Below are 26,390 nucleotides of genomic sequence, written 5' to 3' on the forward strand. Positions count from 1 at the left end.
CCTCTCGAGGTCCCTTCCAGTCCTAGAATCTATGAATCTATGAATTTCCCTACACAAGGCCTGATCCAGTATCTCTGTGCTCTGCACAGACCTGAGAAAGCTTTCTTCTACAAAGGAAGTGTGGATGTGACCCTCTGGTGTGAATGTAGAGAATGTCGCTAGTAGCCCTGCACATTTCAGAGAATATGCAGCCTCCTTTTTTGCACAGTTCTGACTGGAGTCCTCAGTTACTGTCACAATTTGCACCATCACAATTTAGCTCCTTGCTTTGTGAAGCACTTTGAGATTCCAGTAATCTGAAAGGTGCTACATAAAACTATTTCTTTGTAGAATAATTGTCCTTTAAATCCAAGTCCAGTGCCAGGATCTGGTAGACCTTAAATCACAATTTTTACTTTGATAATGTATGAAATTAGCCTTTAGTAATGATGTAAATATGCATAACGTATCATTTTGCAAAATTCTTTACAAACATTAACTAGCTAATTTTAACAGTACTCCTGTGGGTTAGGTATGTATTAACCCCATATCATAGATAGGGAAAGTGAGGCACAAATTACCTAATTTGCCCGAGGGCACAGCACTCGTTTATCAGAACTATGATAGCTAATAAAAAAGTACATTGAGAGAGTTTCTGGCTTCCTCCTCCATTCATATCATGCCTCTTTCATACCCACTATCCCATAGTCAGGAGGCATTCAAGTCCAAACCTGCAAATACTTAACCCAATAAATAGTCCTTAGTTGAATGGTCCATTAAGCTATCCCAACTGATGTTGGGTGAATTTGCCTTTACCAGGTTCCTTTGCTATGGGACTCAATAGGATATTTGTGTGAGCAAGAACTACTCTTGAGTTGGGGTTAAGGGTCCTATTTGTGGTTTTATAGAACCACAATTCAAAGTTTGCATCTTGAAATGACTAGGATCTTTTCTAATTTTTTTTGAAGCCAATAATCTCATCCTATAGTTTTGTTTCAATTAGAGTTAATCCCATATTACTGTTAATTGACATGGTGTTTGCTTTGTAAATGGTGCCAGTAAATCAAAGTGGTAATTTCTGTTGTCCCCACTGTTTAATTTTGTTTCTGTCAGATGACTATCTGCTCCATACATGCCAATGTGGTTTCATATCTTGCCATTTGTCTCTGTCAGAGTTACAAAGCCCGTAGCAATAACACTCCCCCTGTTCCAAGATATTTGCACTGACATTTACGGCAGCAAGTTTTATGGTTTTTAAAAAAAGTCTAAAAGATATAGAGTTGCAAAAGGGAAGAACACTTTAAATATAACTGTACGTTAAATATGGTTACTGAGTCATTGTTTCGGTTTTATACAGGACATATATCTGGCCTGTTTAAAATGCACTGAGAACCAAAGCTAAAAACCATCTGCACCTCCTGTTTCCGTCTGAGACGTTATTTATGTTTTTGGCTTGGTACCCTGAGCTAAATACAGAATGTGTAAAGATTGTTAATTAACCCTTTGAGAAATGAGTTTCCCACCAGCATATGGAGCAGGAATATGTTTTTAATCAGGTAGTAAAACTCCCAGGATTTATACTGTTTCAAATGTTGCTTCTTAATGAAACCAAAGGGAATACATGTTAAATACATTAAAAGAATTAGCCCCCAAACCTATTTTTAAGCAAAGTTAAATTTGTGACCCACACCAACAAAAGCCAGGAAATTCAAATTTAAGGCCAATGGTCCAACATTAACCTAACGTCTTTTGGATAAAATGCTCAGTGAAGTAAATTTTAAAAGGACAGTGTCTCTCATCTGTTACATTTTCTTTTCTGTCTGGTTGCTTCATTCCAATGTTGTTTAAAGATTTGTTTATACATATACATTATTTTTTGAAAGTTGGCTAAAATGCCCATTATTTTCCCGATACAATAGATTGGAACATCAATTAAAGAAGAAATTCAGACTAAAGCTCATTTTGGCCCTGATTCAGCAATGTATGTGAACGATTGCCTAACTTTAAGCAAGCAAATAGTCCTGTTGAAGCCAGTGAAATTTCTCCTGGGCCTAAAGGTAGTCACATGCTCAAATACCTTGCTGAATTTGGGCCTAAAAAAAATCATATTATTTAATGAATAAAACAAACCATCACAGCTGGAATGTGATTTAACCTCCTCCAATTGAAGTCAATAGGAGATGAACCCCAGACTTTAATAGGAATTCATTCTTACCCTTAGTATTATTTCAGTCTCTAGCATAAACTCATATATATGTATATAATGTGTGTGTGTGTGTGTGTGTGTGTGTGTGTGTGTGTGTGTGAGATAATAATTATATGGATACTTGCAATAAAAAATGTTATGAACAAAAATTTATTGTCCAAGCACAGGGCCTGTTTGTGTGCTTTTCAAATATCTGCAACTTGGCAATTTTACTTTTAAAACACAAATTGAATGAGGCATTTTTGGAAACGATGGAATTAAGGGCTTGGAAAATATCATGGTTTAAATCAAAGTCTATTTGAGTTATATAAGCGCATACACACACACACACACACACACACACACACACACACACTTCAAACTGGGAAGCCTACTGGTTTGTCTTTGCACATGTTTGACTTAAAAATAGTCACAATGAATTTTTTTTTGTAAAGGATTAAAAAACCAACAATCTTTAACATTCCTGTGCCATAACTTTATGTGCCAAGTTTCAGGCTGAGTGAATTTTCATGGCCAAGGGCTAAACCCCTAAAAATAGTAGTTTAAAATATATGGCCTGAGTCCAACTGAAAATAGCCTTGTCAGCGTAACTTCTGGCCCAAAGAAGCTTTGCGGTCCCGTTGTGCTGTAATGCCATAGAGGATTTTTACCGTCCCTTGGAGAAAAAACAGGCTTTTCAGTGGCTGAGCCTGCAAAATATTAGTTATTATTAATTGTATTACACCAGCATCCAGAAATCCTGATCTGAAGTAGGGCTCCACTGTGCTAGATTCTGTACAGATACATAAGAAGACATAGTCCACGACCAAAGGTGCTTACAAACAACAATTCTAATCCTGTAAAGATGTACGTGCCGTCCCATTTAAGTCTATGGGCCACACTGTACAACTTGTCATCACTTACACCAATGCCAAACGGCTTTAAATCATTACCATTCTATTTTGTATCATGTTTACACCACCTGTGCACTGGTGTAAATGACAACACAAGTTGCAAAGCGATGGAGAATCAAGTCCAATGGAACTACACACAAGGTGAAATATGCGTGTCTGAAACCTGGCGCATAAAGATTAAGGTCTAAGGCCTTGATTCTGCCTTCAGATCTGCAAATGGGGATGCCTTCGCCAATACAGAGGCCTACCAGAGAATCAGAATCTAAGGAATACCTGCTGTTGGGCCCAGTCCTGTTCTCGTGGAAGTTGATGATCCCTCCTTTTTTATGTGCCAAAAAGATTTTGCTAAACGAACAGTAATAGAGGACCTATAGGAGAAATATTTTAGGGCCCAAAATTCAGATCTGGAAAAATTAAAAAAACTAATGTCACTTAATGTCTTTAAAGGACTCAGGCCCAGATCCTCAAAGGCATTTTGGCTTCTAACTTCCATTGAAATCAATGGAAATTAGAAGCCTAAATATCTTTGAGGATCTAGGGAGAGACAATAGAGAAAGACGGAGACAGGGTAGAATTTCATGAAGTTTTGCAATAAAAATTTGGAAATTTAAATAGCTATCTCCTGGCCCCCAAATTTTGTATTCTGCAGAATGTTTGCAAATGTGGCAGTTTTTGCCTTAATGTTTTTCTTTAAATATGAAGCTCCATGAAAACTAAACAGATCTATTTGTGTGAGAAAAATGTGCAATTTGTCAGGTGTTGTGCAAAACTGAAAAGTGTTTGTATAATCAAAATGAAACATGAGACCTCAAATTTAAAGGTTTTCTTTGCAATTTTGTACAGCCCTGTTATTAACACAATTTGTTTAAATAAAAACATTTTTGTTTAGATTTAAAAAATCTCCCTCCGAAATCTGGATATTAAACACTGAAGGTGAGATTCTGATATCCTAATTACAGGTTACTAGCACATTATGCCACAAATATTCCCATTGGCTTCACTGGATTTGCCTGTACAGTATATAACTACTGAATGTGAGAAAGGTTATCAGAATCTGAAATATTTTGCTGCTACATGAAAACTGGAAGGTGAAACTGAGATACCATTGACTAGTGGCAAAAGTGCAGTTGACTAGTCTATTTTTATTGTTCAAGCCTAGTGGAATTTATAAAGCAAACAAAGCATAAATGGTAAATTCTTCCCATTTTGATATGCAAAGGTATTAGTAACACAAATATGGATTTTTAAAAGATATCTAAATTTAAAACAAGTGCATATTTAAGTGCTTGCCCACTTCAGACACACACAACCGTAGTACATATACATAAGTCAGGGTTTTATGCATGCATGGAGATCTACATGTGCACAACACCAACCTGCACTCTTACAATGAGGGATTGTCACACCTAAATCAGGCAGATTTAAAGTGAGCATGTACTTGTTCTGAAAATTTGGAACAAGACTTTAATTTGAGACTCTCTTACACTGTACATAATTTCTTGGTAGATATTTTTATTTCTGTTGTTGCTACTTCAGGTTGTTGTGTACCTTGCACATCATTTGTAGCCTGTTTATAAACATGGTTACAGTTTCATAGATGCAATCTTTAGGGATCATCAGAGACCTAGAAGAGCAGTAATTAAGCCATCTCAAATGCGAACGTCATGGGCCTCATTCTCCAGTGCCTTTTTCTTGCATGCTCCTTTATACCTACCCAATGTGAGTGCAAAGTAGTTGCAAAATGCTACCAAATCAAGTGGTAATGTTTGACACTCACTTTGCACAACTGTAAATGATCACACAAGTGCAAGACTGCAAAAGAAAATCAAGCCCCTTATCTAGGTTGCTTGGGGAAAATCCATTATATATTATAAAATAATAGTTGGAAACGGTGGTGCTTGGTTTTTGTTTTTGTTTTTTTTCTGAACTGTGCATGTTTTCTTTGCTCAATGCCTATAGAAGGCATTCACCATTCATGGAGTCTAAGGGACCATGGAGGAGAAAGACCATGTATTCTGAAGGGATGGCATAGTATTTTATGTTTATTTGGGGTACTACTCCAAAGGCCTCTGAAGTAAATGAGAGGTTTTCCATCAGGCACACGGTGAAAGTGCGTTGTCCATTACTTTGGGTTCCAATTTCAGGGGCTACAACCTTTTGATGGCCACTGTCAGGGGATAGGAAAAGGAGAGCAGCGGCTCTATTTGCAGGATATTTAATTGGTTACTTTGCCATTTTTTTCTTAGTCTCTGACCTGAAGACTGTTGATGGACATGCAAATCTGAAAGACTACAATTTGGATTTTAGATCCTGGTATTGAATTTGCACATTAGAAAAACTATCATGTTCCTCGTAAACTGAACAAATTGGATTTGAATACAGTGAGAGGCAACAAGCATCCAAGCCCATGATGCCATTTTTATCAGGTTTCTTCTGAAAGGAACCAGATCTTAGGACCCTGTGTAGTCAGAAGATTTAGAAGGGAACAGTACTATTGTGATTGATTAGGGATTGTTTGTAATAGAATGCCTTGGAGTTACTCTCTACTCCTCCTACCTCAAAATACACCCATGTTTGTATCCATTTCTGATTACTAAATTCACAGAGCTATACAACTACTTTAAAATGCATTCAGATGCTGATTAAGCCTTTGATTCCATATAATTTTTTGATTAGGAAAGGAGAGAGAATTTCAAGGTACCCAAAATATTATTTATGAAGAGTCGGAGAAAAGAATCTAGGCTATAGTCAGCACACAAGCAGATCCCAGAGAGGGATCACTTCGCAAACATTGGGAAGAAGGGTGTATTTAGAACACTGCTGTGTGCTCTGGAGTTCTTTAGGTAGGTGGAGAACTGGGGCTCAGAGAAAAATTGCAGTTTAGAGGATTAATAATGGGATATGGCGCTGCCTCTAAGTCACATGTTCAATTCTGGTTCAGATGGGCAGGGTTCAGACATTGTTCCCATCAGATGACTGGTGGCCTATCTGAAATGAGTAGGTGACTTTAGTCTATTCCCTGATGTCCACGTAAAATCACAGTTGGCACCTTTGATGGCATTATCAATGAAGATGCCAAGGGCTAAATGAATGAGTATGGGGAGCTGTGCTTTAATCCTGAACTTTGGTCATTCTGTGAATATGAAAATGCTTCCACCGCTACTTGCTCAGCTATACTAATTCTAGGAATAGACAGAGCACTCTGGTCTTGAAGATTGTCTATCCACTTGGACCTTTCACTGCTCAATTTAAGTGAATAGTGCCACATTCACTTAAATTGCCTTCAGAGTTAATATTTTTTCTTTAAGTCAAATTACATCACATAATGAAACATAAATCATAGTATAATATTTCATAGGCCAAATTAAAGAACAAGGTGTAGTGTCATATGTCACAACCTGTTTGGAAAAAATTATACATATAATATATGTAATTTTACAGATTCAGTGAAGTTACACAGACAGGGGAGGAATTCACCTCCACATGCTTCCTTGTATAGGAACATATTATTTACAGCTGGCAAATCGATGTACAGGTCTAAAGCATTTTTTCCAGAGAAAATAAATAAGTAGAATGAATAAACCTTAATATAAACAAACTACACATCATCCACCAGTGTCTTCATACATCATATCCTTGTCAGTGGCAGTGAAGCATAACTAAATATAATTATCCTAATAAATCCAAAATCAATATAGGTCAGTATTGAGAAATTAAAATAACATAAAATGTTCATCTGAAGTTTTTAAAACAACTAAATTCTACCAAATACTACCACAATCTATGTAATCTGAACTAATCCATATAATGGATAGCCAGATTATTTTTTTTTTTTAAAGAAGACACTGACATTTTCAAATAATTTCAAGCCATTACACAAAGGGAGAGGGGGGCTGTTTAAATCTATCACAAGATACACTGATGTTCTTTTTTGCAGGGTTCATGTCACTGCTTTTATTCATCCCCATGAATCGTCACTAACATCCTTTGTTTTGCAAATGAATATGTGTAAATTGAGAGGGGTGTGTGTGTGTGTGTGTGTTTGTGTATGTACGTGTGTGCACGTGCGAGTGCATGCACACACCACAAACCAACAAATGTAAGGCAGGTGGTGGATATACTGTATGTATGAATACAACGAACAGACAGGCTGTGTGGTCTAGGGAATAGGATAGTTGACTGGAAGCCAGAGATCTGTGTACTGTTCCTGGCTCGGCTACTTATGCAGTGGGTGAGTTTGGTCAAGTCAATTAACATCTAAACTTTTCCATCTGTAAATTACCCGCCTTTGCAACCTGTTTGGAGACCTGTGTATGAAAAGCATTATTTAAAGTGCTAGAAATTATTAGTATGTTAGTAGGATCGGATCAGCAATCAACAGGGATTATATATTACTTTCACATGTTGCCACTGGGACAGTGGAAAAAGGGAAACTTCTGAGAGCGCCTACAGCTTTTAAAGGACTATTAATGAGAACGGAGCCAAGCAGGGCTAGGCATAAGCCCTCTGCTCTTTTTGTGGACCTAAGCTTCATATCATCTTAAATTTTCTCTCCTACTTGCTTTATCTTTTCATGAGCTCAACAGGCCACCCTTCCTCCTCCAAGACTTCCCCAGGTGCCAACCTAGCACCCAGCCCACACATCAAATCTGCATAGTCAGGTTTCCCTGCCAGGTCATGATCCTCTCTGGGACACATTTGAATGAGAAGCCTCAGAAGCAAATGTGCTTTTGAACGAGTAGCTGCCCAGCTCAATAGAGAGATGAAGACCTGGTGGTCTCTTCAGTGAAGCTTTGTAAAGGCCAGAGGGCCTGGATAAGTGTGTTTGTGGTAGGATGCTGCTGAGAAAAAGTTGTGAATATAATAACAACAGACTGGCCAAAGTACTAGATGTTTCAGAGGGAATGAATAGTACAGGGCAATTACTGAATGATCTTTCCCCTCTTGTCCAGTCCCAGCTTCTGGCAGTCTGAGGTTTAGGGACACCCAGAGCATGCGGTTTTGCCCCTGACCATCTTGGCTAATAGCCATGAACTTATCTAATTCTTTTTTGACCCCTGTTATGCTTTTGGCCTTCACAACATCCCCTGGCAATGAGTTCCACAGGTTGACTGCATGGTGTGTGAAGTACTTCCTTATGCTTGTTTTGAACCTGTTGCCTATTAATTTCATCAGGTGACCCCTCATTCATATGTTATCTGAAGAGATAAATAACACTTTTTCTCCATACCATTCATAATTTTATAGACCTCCATCATATCCCCCCTTAGCCATCCCTATTCTAAGATGAACAGTCCCAGCCTTATTAATCTCTCCTTATATGTAAGCTGTTCCATACCCCTAATAATTTTTGTTGCCCTTCTATATACTTTGTCCAACTCAAATATATCTTTTTTGCGATAAGGGTGACCAGAACTGTACATGGTATTCAAAGTGTGGGCATACAATGGATTTATATAGTGGCATTATGATATTTTCTCTTATTTTCTATCCCATTCCTAGTGGTTCCTAACAAATTTAGTTTTTTTGACAGCCACTGCAGATTGAGCAGATGTTTTCAGAGAATTATCCACAATGACTCCAAGATCTCTTTCTTGAGTGGTAAAAGCTAATTTAGACCCCATCATTTTGGATGTATAGTTGGGATAATATTTTCCAATGTGCATTACCTTGCATTTACAAACATTGAATTTCATCTGCCATTTTGTCACCCAGTCACCCAGTTTTGTAAGATTCCTTTTTAACTCTTTGCAGTCAGTTTTGGACTTAACTACCTTGAGTAATTTTGTATCATCTGTAAACTTTGCCACCCCACTACCGCTTTTTCCAAATCATTTATGAATATGTTGAATAGCACTGGTTCCAGAACATATCGTTGGAGGACCCCGCTATTTACCAATTTCCACTGTGAAAAATTCCTCCCGTTGTGGAGATGGGCTATAACAATATGGTGAGGACAAGGGGCTCAGATCAGACCCCATATGTGAGCCTTCCAATTGACCCCTTCTTCCACAGTGAAGGATGTACTAAAGTATTAGGTGTGAGCTTAATTTTTTTAGAATGAAGAGTATACTCACTTTTGGCGGAAAATTCTGAGAAACAAGGTTTTAAGGATTTGGGGCCTGATTCTCTCCTCACTCATGCCCACTGTACACCAGTGTTACTCCATTAATCCCAGCTAAGCTACTCCAGATTTATGGACTGATCCAGGGACCACTGAAGAACTTCAGTAGTCTTTGGATCAGGCTCTTATTGTGGTGCATGTGAGAGGAGGGTTGCCCTGTAGATTCTAGTCTCCTCACTAACCAGATATACCCTTCTGCCAGAGATGACAACTTGCAAAAAAACCACTGTTTCCCCCAAATAAGTCATGTTCCACTGATAGGTCATGGGCCTGCAAAGCTTCAGTGTTAAGAACACAATATAAAATATACTCACTTCCAAAAGTACAAATTTACACTGGCCCAGGTGTATAGTCCTAGTTCCTGATTCTCCACAACCTTGTACCTTGTGTAGTCCCGCTACCATTGGTGTCATTCTGATTTGGTAGCCTTTTACAGCTACCTTGCATTCACTTCACAGAGGTGAAAATGACTACACAAGGAGCAAGGCAGTAGGGAATGAGGTTCCTAGATCAGAAAAGAAGTATCTAAGTGGGAAAGAGAACAGCTTCTAGAGCTAGGAAAACAACCTGTATGTTTTTGCTCTATAAAATGTTTTTACATTTTGAAAATTTGCGAGAGGAAACCAGAGTTCACTGACAAAGGTATTTCATCAAGCCCGGGCCTGTGAGTCAGAGTCTACCTGATGACAGAAGTGACCCAGCTAACTAGCTGCCTGCTGCTCACATTTCAGGTTAAAGTGCAAATGCACCACAATGCTCACCAGCCACCTCCGGCAAACTCCACAAACAATCTTTCTTGCAATGATTTTCATGTACAGCTCTAGGGGTACCTTTTCTTTCCCTTTTCTCTCACCCTCACAGGAACATGTTGTATGTTGAGCGATTGTCGGAGTGGAACTCTGTTTGAACTTTTGTCTAATCCAAATGTGAAAACATAAGTAACCAGGAATTCAGTCGGCAACTACAATAAGATAGTTCCAGTTATGCAATCCATTCAGTTATGTGCCAAAAAGATCTGCAAAAGCCTATGTGGGAGAGGCATTCAAAAGTTTTTCCTTTTAATAATTAATAGAAACTGCTTTGTAGGTATCTGATATGCCAGTAAAGATTAACAGCCAAAATTTATTTATGCACACTGTGGACCAAATTCAGCTCTGGGAAAAGTAGATACAACTTGAATAAATGGGAATTGTGCCTGTTTAGTTTAGAGCTAAATTTCACCCTATATGTATTATTTTTACTCTTCAGTCATGAGTACAAGCATATATATAATCCAAACCTTGAAATTCTAGCAGAAGTATTTTCATTATCATGTAAGATCATCACTGTGCCTCCCATCCGGATTAATCAAAGCTTTATTGTTGTTAGTCTGCGGCTACAAAAGTCATTGTCACCAAGTTTAACATGTAGAGCTATTAGAAATGCCAATCCAGATTAGACTAATGGACCATCTGGTTCTACATATATATCACACAGTACATGTGCCCTAATTAACTGGCTGGTTTCTTGTAGGTGTCACAGTAAAAGTGGGCCTTCAGAAGGGATTTAAATGCAGAGAGTATAGTGACCTTGCAGGCTGGCTCAGGAAAGGCATGGGGGGAAGCATTGAAGATGACATGGAAATGTTTATGGAAGAAGTGGACAAATGGGGTGTTGAGGCTGGCATTGCTGGCAAGGTAGATGAGGGTCCAAAGATGTAAAAAGAGAGAACCATTGTACATAGTAAAGTTGCCCTCCGCATCCCTAAAGCTACTAACGGTACATCTATACTGCAATTAAACACCCACGGCTGGCCTCGGTCAGCTGACTTGGGCACACAGGCCTCAGGCTGCAAGGCTAAAAATTGTAGTATAAACGTTTGGGCTTGGACTGGAGCCCAAGCACTGGGACCCCATGAGGGGGAGGGTCCAGAGCCTGGGCTCCAGCCTGAGCCTGACCATCTACACTGCAATTTTTAATCCCGCAACCTGAGCCTCATGAGCCCAAGTCAGCTGACCCTGGCCACCCGCAGCCGTTCCATGGATCCTTTAATCCAATGTGGATATACCCTAAGGGAACTAACTGCTATACTTGCAGATGCTATTTAGCTGTTTTTAGCAACACTATCTAACATATTCAAATATTTTATTCTGAACCAATGCTCTGGGTCTGAATATGCCCAGAACTTTGAGGAAGTTTTGGATCCAGATATGAACTGTTTAGCTCAAGCCCATCCCAAAATGAAAGTAGTGCACTCAGTCTTCAGTTGAGCTGCGTATATGCTCGGCACAGCTGAGGTGGTGTTGTGGGATAAAGGTGTTTAAAAGCCACCTTTCTGCTCCTGTCCTTTTCCCCCAAAAGCCTCCAGAATAACTTAGAGCAACCCTAGGTCTACTCTGGGCTGCAGTGGTGAATTTCAGATCATTGTCTCTGCCCCAATCCCTTCACTCCTCTGGCAAATCCCTTGTGTTCCCCATCTTTTATAGGAAGGGGGGTGGCATGCTGCCAACTTTGCACAACTTGAGGGCTTCCTTCATCAGGGGAATCTTCAGTTGCTCTTTTGGGGCAAATTTCTGGCATCACAAAGCAACCAGAACCAAAGCCAATAATTGACGCCATTAAGTGTAACTTCTATTTAAATTGTGGGGAAACTGGTAAAGCAAAACAGAGGATATGTCTTCCCCTCTTCTGCCCCCGCCCTTTATATTATTCTTCCTACATGAGTGTGTATATGAATGGATCTATTCAGGAGCCTTCCTTTGGTGCTGCCTGGCATAACTGCAGCACTTGTGGCCTAGATGTATTTGTGTGAGAAGAGATATGTCAGCATTTCTACAAAAGCAAAACATTCTGGCATAGATGAGTCAGCTACATAAGGTGACAGCTCGCAGTAGCTTGAATTTAGTGGGAGAAAGGCCTGAACTACAAAGTTGATATTTGTACTTTCCCAAAGTTCTGGGGTATGTAAATCTGGCATTTTGCTCTTGGCCCATTTTTGTGTGAGACATCATGAGAGGCCAACCAAAGGCAGCCTACTCTGATGAATGCACAATGTTGCTAGTGTACTCGGTAATTAATAACATTTTTTTAAAAATCATTTGGCAACACAATTGCATGGGTTTTTCGTCTTCCTCTGCAGTATGTGGGTGCTGGTCACTTGCCAGGATTATTTGGGTAGATCTCAATCATTGCACTGCCACCGCACTGGTGCACCTCGGTTCCATCTATTCTCTTCCTGTGACACGTGGTAGTCTAGTCTCCTGTCAGCTGTAATATTTTGGTCTCATTTTGATCGTTGGGTTTATTGTGTGGGTGCTGGGTGATGTTGGTGGCCTGTGCGATCCTGGAGGTTATACTAGGTGATCTGATGGTCCCCTTCTGGCCTGAAACTCTATGGTTCTGTATCTCCTGAAAAATGAATATCTAAAAACAAATCAATAAAATAAACTAATCCTATTGCTAGAGTTTCTTTTACATTTATTTCAGAATGAGTATCTTTGTCTGACAATATAAAAGACAATATTTCCCATTCTGATGTCTACTTCACTAGTTTTCCTGTATTTTCTCCTCTTGGTGGCAGCACTACCGAAGCTCCTGGAACATATCCTTATTTAGGCAGAGGGTCAGTATACTTGTCATTACCGGTGGGGGGAGAGAGTGGATGAGAGAACTATTTCTGTGGATTGCTGTAATTTATTTTCAGTTTGGCAGAGAAGTGCAAATCTAATTCTTTCACACAAGTTTCTGTTCATTGTACTAAGTCTGATCAATTCCTCTGTGCATCCAAACAGATGTATGTGAAGAGTAAGATGTCTGGGCTGTCACATGGCGTCCTAAATACCTGTTGCCTATATATAGATAGATAGATCAGATTACAGTCTCTAAATTGTAGGAATCCAACTTTACTGGCCTGCGGTTTCTAGCCTGTTTAGAATGAGATGCAAGGATCGATCGACAATATGGACTTTGTTCAGATCAAACAGATTTTTTTATTTGTGTCCATTATGTCTCCTTCCCCAGTTATATTGTGAACTGAGTACTTATGTACATTGCTAAAACAGGTGGTAGGTTTTTGTTTGTTTGTTTGTTTGTTTGTTTTTATTTTTGTGGCCAGATCCTCAGCTGGTGTACATGGGTGCACCAAGATCTGACGTCATTTATACTAGCAGAGGATCTGAGACGTTTTCCTCCATTTAATGCTGCTAATTTTTATACTACTGCTCAATATTTCTCTCAACAATTATTTTATAATTCTTAGCTGACTTATAAGTGAAGAAGAGACCAATATTATTTGCTCACTTAGATAAATGACCACGGTTTGAAGAGGCGTCTTACTGAATCAGGTACACAAAACATTATGGAAATAAATCAATCATATATGTACACTATATAATAATAAATTATTTCTTTTTAGCCCTACTGTGATTAAAACAAACTAAATGTAAATGTAAAATATATTTCCTGAGTCTGCGAAAGTAAACAGAACCTTCTACAGAGGGCTGGCAATTCATGCAGAGATGAAAATATAGATGAACTGTAGAAGGTTCTGTTTACTTTCATAGCATTTTCCACCAGTCTACAGCAGAAATTTCTGCTGGAGTCATGATTCATGTGTTCCCATATTTAGATGGCAGGAAAGCCTGTCTGTGAGCCACATGCACGCTGTCCTGATTTTGGGGTGTGTGTGTGTGTGTGTGTGTGTGTGCATATACATATATACAGGTTTGTGTGCACACTTATATCTAGGTGCATTTGTGTATGTGCATGCACGTGCACGCACACACACACACACACACACATACACTAACACATGTAACACTTGATGTAATGCTTACACTGAATTTAAAAACAACCTCTCCCACAGTGGACAGAGACATCAAATTGGGACAGTAATAATAAAACTGATTTTTATATATATATATTTATTTATTTCCAGGTTCTAATACTTACAATTTAGCAAAGTAGACTACATATATACAATCTACATATGTATACACACACACCCATATAGCACACATACACCAATAGCTTACTTTAGCAAACTATCGAAATAAAGTAAAAACAAATAAAATATTGAATGGATTCCCAGTATCTGTTGCTGTATCTTAAATCGGCACCCCCTTGCAACCAGTGCTATCCCCATTAAACCCCAAATACAGCTTCACAGCCATAGAGGTCCCTCTACTGGCAGAGCCAAACTCTTCTGGGCCTACCTGTACATCAATGCACTGAGGGCATATGTGGCTAGGAAGGTGAGGGATAGGACTTTAAGATCCTCTACTTATGAATCCTTTTGTATTTCCCAAACCCAGCTGTGAATTACTTACACAGTTCTGCTTAAATCTAATTTTCTTCTCCTTTTATCTTTAAGGCCCAATATGGTTGCTTGGGTTAGGACTGAATGATCCAACCATAACCATCCCCCGAATACCCAATGTATAGTAGACTTTACTTATGTACTTGACTCATGGACTATACTCAGACAGCTGAACATGGAAGATTCGGAGATGACTGAAACCTGTAAGCAGAGAAATTGAAGTGTTTAAGCTGTCGTTTAAGCTCCCCAGTCAGGTTACTGTTCCTGTGATACTCTGGGTATGTCTACACTGCTACATAAGCATGTGCTTGAGCCCAGGCTCAAGCCTAACCCTCTTTGAGTCTACACTGCAATTGCGCTAACCCAGGGCTTTGATCCAGGGTCCCAGGACCTGCAGGGCTGGAGGGTCCAAGCTCAAATTAAGCTAATATCCAGGGAGCCTATTGCTTTGCAGCATAGGTACCGCCTCACTTGACTTGGGTCCTCGGAATCAGCCAGAAATATCCCACAATTCCAAGGGACAATTCCTTAGTTACTGTCTATCCCAACAATCTGCAGCCCACTCTATTGAAAATGGAAGCCACTCTACCTGTGCAAATGGCAGCAGCTTGGGTCAGTGTTAACCCATTCTCTTCTGATCACTGATCTGCAAGCACACTATCCGAGAGCCTCTGGGGTTTGCAACGGAGAGCGAACCAATCAAGCCTTTTGCAAAAGTGAGTTGCTTCAAAATTTCAGTATAGCCAGACGCTCTGTGGTCATGGGATTGTAGGATGCACCATGGTGGATTCAGATATGGAGGAGGCTGTGCTGCATCATGGGAGACGTAGTCTAGTTGGGAGCAACCCATAGAGGAGAGGAGGGCATGAGGCTCCAAAGCTGCAACTCCCATGAGCTATAGTTGAGACAGACACAGATTACTGTTGAACTGACCCAAAATGAAATGTTTCAGTTTGGTTTGACAAACTGAAATGTTTGACTCAGCTTGATCCAACCCAAGCTGAAATATTTCATTTATATTTTCCTGATGGAAAAACAAAATATGTTGGCAAAATCGTGATTTCTTTTCCCTCTTATCCTGCCCCTACCAACCTTCCGCTTTAAACTACGAACGGATGTTAAAGATAAATCCTCCATACTTGTTTTTCCTTTCTGAACATTTCTGGCCCTTTCACGAAGCTTTTTTAGACACCTTGGAAGCCCCCACTGATTCCAGATGGTACTTACTGTTTGTTAGATTCATTGTTAAAGAAACAAGGAGTATTTAAAGCGATCAGGGCACAAACTTTAAGACCCACCTGTAAATTCATAGATTCATAGATTCTAGGACTGGAAGGGACCTCGAGAGGTCATCGAGTCCAGTCCCCTGCCCGCATGGCAGGACCAAATACTGTCTAGACCATCCCTGATAGACATTTATCTAACCTACTCTTAAATATCTCCAGAGATGGAGATTCCACAACCTCCCTAGGCAATTTATTCCAGTGTTTAACCACCCTGACAGTTAGGAACTTTTTCCTAATGTCCAACCTAGACCTCCCTTGCTGCAGTTTAAGCCCATTGCTTCTTGTTCTATCCTCAGAGGCTAAGGTGAACAAGTTTTCTCCCTCCTCCTTATGACACCCTTTTAGATACCTGAAAACTGCTATCATGTCCCCTCTGAGTCTTCTCTTTTCCAAACTAAACAAACCCAATTCTTTCAGCCTTCCTTCATAGGTCATGTTCTCAAGACCTTTAATCATTCTTGTTGCTCTTCTCTGGACCCTTTCCAATTTCTCCACATCTTTCTTGAAATGCGGTGCTCAGAACTGGACACAATACTCCAGCTGAGGCCTAACCAGAGCAGAGTAGAGCGGAAGAATGACTTCTCGTGTCTTGCTCACAACACACCTGTTAATACATCCCAGAATCACGTTTGCTTTTTTTGCAACAGCATCACACTGTTGACTCATATTTAGCTTGTGGTCCACTATAACCCCTAGATCCCTTTCTGCCGTACTCCTTCCTAGACAGTCTCTTCCCATTCTGTATGTGTGAAACTGATTTTTTCTTCCTAAGTGGAGCACTTTGCATTTGTCTTTGTTAAACTTCATCCTGTTTAACTCAGACCATTTCTCCAATTTGTCCAGATCATTTTGAATTATGACCCTGTCCTCCAAAGCAGTTGCAATCCCTCCCAGTTTGGTATCATCCGCAAACTTAATAATCGTACTTTCTATACCAATATCTAAGTCGTTAATGAAGATATTGAACAGAGCCGGTCCCAAAACAGACCCCTGAAGATATGTGTTCTTCATTTCTGTCCGTGCTATACTCCGTGTGGGCCAGACTATGACCCCCTTACTCACCATGCTAAGCAGTTACCCACCCAAGACTTCAGTGGGGCTACTCATGCAAGTAAGTGACCAGCAGTGAGGATAACAGGCTCACAATCATGAAAAAAGGAAATATTGTCAATTATTAAAATTCCTCATTCCTACTCTTTGTTCTTTGTTAACAAAAATATATATAAAGAATTAGAGCTCCCACCTTTGGATGCCCCCATCAATTCCCCAAGGAAGATTTCATCGATTAGAAATGACTCCAGCTGACTGAACTTTTATTTTTCTATTTTTAGAGTGGTTACAAAAATGAGGGTTTTTTTGTGATTTCATTTTTTCCTTTTAATATACCACCTCCAGGAGCAAGTCTTTCTTTTAGGAAAATTCTATTGCTATAGCTTGGCAAATCTGGAGCAGATCTATTTGGACAAAAATAGCTTTATATGTGTGTATATATATATATATATATATATATATATATATTAAGTAAGGAAGCAAGTTAATGTAAGGTGACTATAAATAGGTTTATCCATAAAAAACATAGTGACTGTTGGCCCACGCCTTGTTTGTGCATTCATTACCAAATCTGAACATTTAAAGAGAGGACACAATGGGAGAATTAACATTTTTGGAGGCTCGACTGTTGCACTTAGTTTTGAAAATGTAGCTCTAACATGTTTATTATTCTGACCCAAAGGGACGTTGTGATACCATGTTTATAAATATGGTATGGGATTGATCCAGCTCCCATTAAGGTAAAACAAAGGCTTCAATGACAGCTGGATTGCATGCTGTAAGAAAAATGAAAATTTTCCAAATGTTTGGTGAATTGAAAATTCTGAAAAAGCTTTATTTCAATTTTTGGCATTTTTCTTTAAATATAAAAGCAAAGGAGTTTTGGAAATGAAAGGTTAAAAAGGGGACTTAGGTGCCATTCACAAAAACAAAGAGGAGGAGGTGCTCCTGCCCCGCTGCTGGTAGCCCAGTGAATTGGGCTCTCACCTGGGATACGATGGAGCTGTGTTTGAATCCCTGCTCTGGAGCAGGGACTTGAACCAACACCTCACCTTTCTTAGGCGCCCTTGTGACCAGGCTATCGGGTGTTCTGGGGAGGGTCTCTCCTTTTGAAGCTATTCCACTTTGTATAAATATTTAAATATTCATAGGACTGGACTTGGGTGTCCCTCCCCGCCCCGAGGTAAGTGCAATGGGACAAGAAGTCCTATTGGGAGTATTTAAATGAGTAAAACTATGCACAAAAGATGAGATTTTTCAAAAGGGCCTAAGTGACTTAGGGACACAAGTCCAACTGACTTTCAGTAGCACTTGTGCTCCTAACTCCCTTGGGCTCCTTTGAATATCCCAGTTGCATGTCATTGTTTGTTGGATCAGGCCCTTATTTGGCCTTGCTGATTCTTTAATTGTGGTACAGTGGAGAAATTCAAACTGGTACGACTGAAAACACTGGTAGCTATAAAGAGACACATTTGGGGGCAAAAACATAAAATTTCATTAAAATGCATTTGATTGGAAAATCCGTAGAAGTCAATTGGAATCTTGGTACTGACTTTCATGGGAGTTGGATTCAGCCCAAATTGCTGTGGAATATCTGTGGTAGAATACTACGTAAAAGTGAAACTCCTCACAACAAAACAATAAAACACCTTAATGAGGAGCATCTCATCAAATGACTCCAGTGTGATCTGAAAAAAAAATCAGATTCGGTTTTGATGTTTCCAATTTATTCTTAAAATACTGTTAGTACATTTCTGTTAGCACAGGTTTTCAAAATGGACTCATTTTAGTAAGAATAAGAATAGATTAACTGATTTTTATGAAAATCCTTCTCTTTCCTCAGCAGAAAAATGGTTTGAAAGTGAACTCTCTGACCGTCTATGAAAAAGATATTCAGAGTTGCTATTGCTACAGCGCTCGCTGTGCTATTATCTCTCAACTTTCAAAATTCCTTATTGCATAGTCACAAAAATGGAGCTTTCAGTGTCAATGCACATTCAGTAAGAGTGACAAGAGTGCAATTCATGTGTCCTGGCCCTGCCACCATACTTTTTAAATCAGTGGTCATTCTTCTTTGTGGTGTCAGACAATATGCTCTAAGAAGCAAAAAAAAGGCAACGAATGTCTTCAGACATGCTTTGTGTGAGGGACTATGTTCCCCGCACTCAGGCTTACACAAAAGGACTTTCACATCACTCACACAGGAAAGTGACCTCCTGATCTGGTGCTACGGCCAAAAAATAAACCAGTGTTAGCCCCTAGGCAGTCCGGGTGTGAGTACTGAGCAGACCTTCACTCTGTCCTTTCCATGGTTTATTTATAGATAGCCTTATTTGTTTGCATTGTCAAAAAGCAATAATTCATAGATTATTTCTTAGAGTCAAGAGAATAAAGATCAAATGCTGCCAAGTGTACACATGACAGATAAATGAGAGTATAACACCAGAATCCTCCTTTATCATGGAAATTGTGCTGGTTTCCTGTTAAGCAAATGAAAAGCAGATGTTAAAAACATAGCCAGTTGTGCATAGTTATGCTGCATTGAGATGACTAAGATTACAAGATGGTAAATGGTTAGTTGTTTTTTTTGTTTTGTTTTTTGTTTTTTTAAAGTAGAATGGTAAACGTGAAAGAAATTTGCCATTCAGTTGACTTTAGTAAGTCTAGAATCTGCTGTTTTCAACTCTTTTACATGAACATGATAGGAGGCACAAATGAAAGTTAATCTTCCTTTTAAAGTGTGTGTGCTTACAGTGGTACTTGGAATTTTGCTTGTACATCTTTAGTAGTACCTTTGTCAGTTAGCAAGAATTTTGGTTGTTCAGAGATTTTAGCCTTGGGCTACCTTTAACTGGCAGTCTTTATTCCCGGGATTCCACATTAGCTTGTTGAGAAATGAATCAATTGTGTCTTTCCACTGTGCCTCCCTCATAATGTCATCTCAAGGTATGAGGCTGGGGGGGGGGGGGAATGTAAAGCCTGAAGGGGGAAGGTGGGGGAAGACAGATGATTTATTACAAGGTGCCTTCCTTGCTGGAAATGTTCCCAACAAGCAAAGAATGCTTGAAACTGTTTTGTGAATTGACTGTGTGTGTGTGAGAGAGAGAGAGAGACCCCTAGGAAAGGGCAGTGAGAAAATGCGTTCATTTACAATGCCACTCACTGGGATAGTTTCATAAAATACACATTTCATTTTTCTGACAATATAAAGCTATGTGGGATGTAGAATATTCCGATTTTGGTGGGAAAGTCCTGATTTCCAAATGATTCCAGGTTGGTCTACAGACTTTTTAATGACTTGTTTCTGCAGTGCTGCTTCCTGTTTGTACAATATGCTGACAGTGAATTTTGAAAGAGTGCCCATTCTTCCCTGAAATTGATATTTTTTTAAAAAAAAGGAAAGAAAGAAATAGGGAGGATGAAGCACGCTTCTGCTTCAGCTATCAAAGCAAGCTGCCAAATACTGAGAAGAAGTTTCCTAATAATGAACGATTTCCAGGGACATCACCCCAAAAATGAAAACGCAATAAGATTTTGCAATGGGCAAAATGGCAGATTTGAATGACAAATAGGATTTAAGAGAATAATTAATAAGCTGACCACATCTGCTCTTTGTTATGAACCATGTAAAAACTCCATCAAGGCAGTGCTTTCTCAATAACATGGTGGGCATGAAATTCACACTTGACATGAACTGCACGAGTTTTCTTTGGCTACCAATACTGTGGCTAATCTGGCAGTCATTGAGGACCCAGTCCTGTCCTCCTTACTCAAGCAAAACTATCAAATGGATGAGCAATCCCACTGAAGCCAAATGCACAAATAAAATGTGAAGTCACTGGAACTAATTACATGCTTAAAGTTAGGCATATGCTTAAGCAACTTGAAGAACTGGAGCCTTAAGTCCTGGAAACAGATGAAGAGGATATGAAATATAATCATGCTCCTGGACTTACCCATTAACATCTGTCATTATTCAGGAGATTTAAAAAATCACGTTATCTCCAAGGTAAAATTATTTTTTTTCCTGACAGATCATTTTTCTCCCCTTTACAGCTCCCTTCTGTGTGTTCCTCATCATGTGCTCCCCACAATTTTATCCCCGCTGTATGTAACACACTTCTCATCCAGTTGCATTCCTCAGTGGGTTCTGGTAGCAAGAGGCAGGTGGTCCATTACGAGTTGGAGTTGGCTCGTACAAAAGCCATTGATCTAGGTGAACTACATATCTTGACTAAATGTGGATAACACCAGGTGGAGAAACAGATTTAACAGCATTATCCACAACACTAGTTTACAAATTCACTTATTTCCCTATGGTAACATACATTTTTGTGTATCCACATAAAGATGCTAACTGCAACGTACAGATTCTCCCAGTTCCAGTTCTTCTGTTCTTCCTTCACTTTTTCTTATCCCTTCAATATATGCAGTCAGGAGACTGGAGTTCCAGATTAATTGATCAATTTAAGGGATCATACCCTCTGGAATTATTGCCATTCCATTTCTAACCTCAGGACTGCAGAGAAGAGCAAACCTTGAAACGTTCAGAAGTTTGTTTCTGATGAGCACCCAGAAATGTTTGTCTGAATCAGCAGATGCTCTAGCATGTGCAAAACTGGACTGGAAATCCTCTAAGAATATATTTTTTCATTGTGAGATTTTTCATCATACTTTCTACTTCTATTCAGACCACAAATATATAAAGAACTGCTTTAACCTTTCAGCACTTAAGCATCTAATCCAGGTGGAGACTGGAAGTGGAGAGGTGCATTAATCTGGGTGTGATTTTTTTGTTTTTAAAGTTATCTGGTGGCTTGTGTGAAATGAGTTTGGTGAGGATGAGATACTATTGTGATGGGGACCATTATTGTTACAAAATATTATAGCACTTCAGATACAAATTCTATCAAATCTAAATACTATAAAATATTTTACATGACCCATAAGAAATTATTTTTTTTAAATTCCTGCTTTAGGCTTATATAGCTGTGAAATTACTTTTATGAAAGAAACATTTTGTCTCTGGTTGAGTAAAGATGCCAGGAGAATTAATTTCCCTACATCAAACCAAGCAATAAAGTAAACTCATTTTCTGAATAGAAAAACCTCTGAAAACAGAAAAATAATATTCCCTTGTTGAATTTTCTGCTCCCTGTGTGGTCAAATTAAATTAATTTTAAATCATTTCCATGAGCTATAAAAATGTTATCTTTGTGTCCATCAAAGAAGACAGAATGTGTAGATATAGCATGTTATGGAAGTGAAAAGAAGCTGATTGATTTATCTTTTTACTGCAACTCAGGAAACATAGGAAGGACTGGTTGCCAGTCCACATCAGCTTCATAGTCCAGACTAAAATGCCTTTGGTGCTGTTAGCCAGAATTCCATGCTGGACTCGACATAGGCAGACACTAGTATTCACTGTTATTTCTCAACAGTTTCAGAAATTGCTACTATCCTACTTGACAAGAAGGTGGCACCATCACTCTGAGATTGGTATTTCTCAAAGGCTGCAACTGCAGATCCACATGGGTACCTTTAAAACAATCTCCATAGGATGCATCAAGTGAATAACAAAATAGCAACTTCCCTGCAGCTGCTTTATATGTGTGTGTGTGTTTTTTTTAAAGAAACCGCCACACTGAAGTCCTGCTCCCTTGAAAGTAATGAGTCCTCCTTTGTGCTTTTCATGGGAGATGTACTGCTTCAACGGGATCACTTCATACCCCACCTTCATTGTATCCCACCACAAAACGGCTTTCCTTGGTTTCCAACTACAATGAGTTTCTTTGTAACTAGGGTGCTTTGCTGGTGACCTGCCTGAGCAGAGTTTCACTTCAACAGCATTGAGGGGACAATGCAATGAAGAATCAGAGCTCCCCCACGTTTGTATCAGCACTCAGCTTATTGGTGCTGCCGTGACAGATGCTCGATGCAGAAATCTGAATATAATTCTTAAATGCCTTGGCTGTACTTACAAATTACTCCTTAGTGACCAAATCAACATATTAAGCTAAACTTCATAAAACTACCTTCCTTTCTGAGCTGCACGTGGACAATGTTTATGCCAGAAGATAATGTGGACCCACTTTCATGACTAATTTTATGCTAACTGTAAAGGTCCAGGAATTTATCCTCCCCCTTAATGTGTGGGCGTATAACTTCCCATAATGTTAGTGAATGGTCTGCACATGCATCAAAGGATAAATTATTGTTCCTTGTTGTTTGAACTGTGCCATAGGTGTGTATGGTGTTCTACAAACAAATAAAACACATGCTCCTGCTTGTAAAGGCATTCAGTATATTAAGCAGTTATTATACAAAAGCCCTTCTCTTAAGAGTCACATTTGCATCTTTTGTAGTGAATACATGTGACAACTTTCACACACCATAAACTAGAGAGTATAGAGGAGATGAAAAGACTAAGGCTTCTTCCAGTCAGTGGCCAAATGTTCTATATATATGTCATATAGATACTTTTTTTTTTCCAACCAGAGATTTTGAATTTAGCTAGGGAGCTTTAAATATCAAAGTTCTCTTTGAGTCCTGGATTTGTTTCACAAAGGCAGTGGTTTAATAATCAATGTGAAATGCTATCCTATTCATAGATCTACCCGCGCTACCTAATCCCTGTTACTTTCTCTTTTAATAAACATGGGGGTGAAGGGGGTGGGGAAAGTTTTTCAGAACTAAAAGCTGCTCTCTGCAACACAGCCAAGCCCTTCCTGACAGAACTGTGGTTACACTGCTATGTAATTTGTGCAATACAGGGAGGCAATTTTCATCGTAAGTGGTAAATACAAAGGCTTCACCATGCTGCCCACTAATTGCTAAATACTCAAGGAGTTTTTCAGACATTTATTTAACACTAATTGCATTTGTAAATACCCTTTAGTTTACAGTGTGTGAAAGTTGCAATGAATGCCTGTGACAAAGGATGTCAAAGTGACACTTCATAGGCGGATATGACTGCAACAACGTTAAGCTCCTTTTCAATAATATTAATCATTTATTAAAACTCGGCCCAGCAGAACAGGCCAACAAGTATATGATGAGCTCTTAATTTCCATGAGTGATATGTAGAAAGCAATCTCCCCCTCTAAAATTTTCAAAATATGTAATAATTTTGCATATTAAATAAATGGTTTTAGCCTATGAATTATCACCTTAACATGTTAGTAATAATAATAAGGCGACTACAAGTGGGGAAACCTTGCTACAGGTTTTGTTTTACTTACACAAGGCAAAGAGCTCAATGAATATACAGACACCGGAGACCTTTTGGATTGTTGTCAATTAATTTTAGCATTGTGGCAGTGCCCGGCAGTTTCCAGTCATAGATCAGAGCCTCATTGTACTCAGCACTGTGCAAACACATAGTAAGAGAGTCCCTGCACCAAAGTGCTCAGAATTAAAATAGATGAATAGTGGGAAGGGAAACTGAGGGATGTAGACTTGGTAGAAAGCACCAGAGCAGGTCAGTGGCAGAGCTGGGAATTAAACTTAGATCTTTTTACTCCTAGTCCAGTGCCCTAATTGCTACAGCACACTGCTTTGCCTTAGTGGGCTCCGTGCTCCAATCCCAGCACTGCTGGGAAACACAGCTGTGAGGTGGACACTGGGCATGCAGATGAGAACACAAAAACCATTCTGGCATCTGAGTACTCAAGGACCAACCCTAAAGTCCTGGGTTCTCTCTCTGTGTCATTACTGAATTTCACATTGCAATATAGCTCATGAAATCACACAATAAAGGAAATTATACATTGTGTTTCTAGAACATATAATCATGTGACATATGTTTATAGATGGGCTTTGCTTCGTGGTGCTTCCTTTTCAAGCTTGCAGGAACAGGGTCTAACAAAAAGTGTGTGTATGGTGTGCATGAAAAGGAGGTACTAAGCAAGAGCGCAGGCAGGCTGTATTCAGCCTTCCTCATACAAATTGGCCAGTAAAGCTCATCTGCGATCTGACGTCTCACACTTTACCCTGCTGCACTAGGTCTGAGTCCTTTCTGAATCTTGAGAGTGGGCTGCTGCTGATGCCACATTATTAGTAGGTTGAGTTAGGGACAGATGCCCACCAGGGACTAGGATGGGACCTAAAGAGAATTTGGCTGCAAATCTGCAAAGATAACAGTTGTGTCTAAACTCATTGTGCCACCTAGTTCCCCTTACAAGATGTTATTAACTATAAGAATAGTGCTGAGTGAAGCCAAATGTTCAGCAAGATACAATTTAAATGTTTATCTGATTTATAAAAATTTCATCCTGAACTCCTCTGTCATGCAGTTTTGATTGTTATCTACATGTACCTAATCCCTTTATTCGGGAAATCAGGCCGGAGCTTCTGTGAAAAGGAGTTCCCTGTGGGACTTTTAGGCCTGATTGGTTTCAGCCATGTGAGGAATAGCATGAGATCGGCTTTCCTCCAGGTCTGCTGAGTGGTTAGGGCAGTGGTTTGGGAGACCTGGGTTCAGTTTCCTGCTCTGCCACAGACTCCCTGGGTGGCCTTAAGCAAGTCACTTATCAAATCCTCAGATCCTCAAAGGTCCTTTGGCCTATGGATTTGAATGGGTTAAATACCTTTGAGGATCTGGGCTTTAGCCTCTCTGTGCCTCAGTTCCCCATCTGTAAAATGATGATGATTGTACTTCCATACTTCACAGAGGTGTTGTGAGGATTTTAATGTGTCGAGGACCACATTAAAGATTGTGAGGTGCTCAGTTATTGTGGTAATGGGGGTCATATCACTACCTTTCGTAGATGGCAGCATTCTGCCCTCATGTGTGTGGGTGTATCAGAGGGGAAGGAACATGCAGGGTGCTGCTTGGCCATCTGCATGGGAATTTGGTAAAATATAGATATGGTTCTAGCTCTCCCTTGAAAGGTAGACTGGAGGCCAGATAATGCACCTAACAGCATATCTGTGCCCTGAGGGTGGTGAGATGGTGCTCTCCTTGGGAGTGTGGCTAGACCATATGTCCTGCTGTGCATACAGTTCCATCCAGCAGCTGGTGCTAGGGGAGCACAGGCTGCTCCCCTTTGGAGCAGAATCAAGGGGCACTGCTGTATGTGCTACCCAAGGCTTATCTGAGCAGGCAGAATGGCTCAGCAACCATGTGCTTGGCTATTCACACTACATTCTCCACTCTTCCATCCACATGTTTCAGAGGAGCAAGGGCTGAAAGTACAACAGAAACCAGGACATGAAGAGGGGCATGAAAGTTTTTAAAAAAATGAAAAAGAAAAAGAAAGGAAGACAAATAAAAAAGAACCAAAAGAAAAGTTCACCAAACTTATTTCAGCTTCAGAAAATGTTTGTATGAACTTTGGGCTAGGATTCAAGCCAGCTCTTTTGTTAGTCTGAAAGGGTTCACCCATCCCTACATAACAGTCTGTTAAACAGAGCTATAGGAAGAGCTTAGTACGTATGGTAACGAGAAGCTATCACATTTGGGGCCTGATCAAGCGCCCTTTGAAGTGGAAAGATTCTCATTGACTTCAGTGGGTCAAGCTCTTATCTTTTTGTCAGTTTTGGAAAAAGATGTGTG

The sequence above is a fragment of the Terrapene carolina genome, unplaced genomic scaffold (genome assembly GCF_002925995.2).
Source record: "Terrapene carolina triunguis isolate 2854851 unplaced genomic scaffold, T_m_triunguis-2.0 Scaffold120, whole genome shotgun sequence".
Classification (NCBI taxonomy): Eukaryota; Metazoa; Chordata; order Testudines; family Emydidae; genus Terrapene; species Terrapene triunguis.